This window comes from Phytophthora parasitica, assembly GCF_000247585.1.
Source record: "Phytophthora parasitica INRA-310 unplaced genomic scaffold supercont2.119, whole genome shotgun sequence".
Taxonomy (NCBI): Eukaryota; Oomycota; class Peronosporomycetes; order Peronosporales; family Peronosporaceae; genus Phytophthora; species Phytophthora nicotianae.
The window spans coordinates 53,713-54,387 of record NW_008649105.1 but is presented as its reverse complement, the minus strand read 5'-3'; positions in this window follow the sequence as shown (position 1 = coordinate 54,387).

The window sequence follows — 675 nt, the reverse complement described above, 5'->3', positions numbered from 1 at the left end:
AAGTTGTCATTGAGCTTGGGCATATTGAAGACGTCGTTTCTATCAAGCTCGATCACGCAGTAAGAAAGTAGTCGTAACAAGAAAGGTTTTTCCCTTCTCTTAATTTGGGTTTTTGGTTTTGAATGGATTGAGTTCGTGCTTCGAAAAGTCCACTCGATATGTCATCTACACGTGGTAGAACGAGTAAACGCGACTCTCCAAATTGGCGTCCGCGTAGAACGCCTCGAACGACGGCCAGGACGGCTCCTGATTCACAACAGAGCCAACCGCAGGCAACGGCTAGGACGGCTCCTGATCCACAGCAAGGACAACCGCAGGCAACGAACACATCATCGGGACAAGCAGGAGCAGCATCAGACACGATGTCGATGCAACAGCTGTTAGTTTATTTAACGCAGCAGTAACAGTTATACCAAAATCAGATGCAAACCCAGCTACAAGTACAGATGCAGTAGGCCAACGCAAGATTCGAATATCTAGTTGCGTCCAGGGGCGAGCAGAAGAAGAAGGATCCGCCTATGTATTGAAGGCAAGGGTTTGAGACGTGGCACGAGTGCAAAGGCACGGGGCCAAGACAATAATCAAAGCGCAGCATCTCGATTTGCAGTTTAGTCTTCGGTGGTGATGCTGGGGAAGGCCGTGGACAGCAAGGGGTGGTCCGGAAGTGGCTAGACG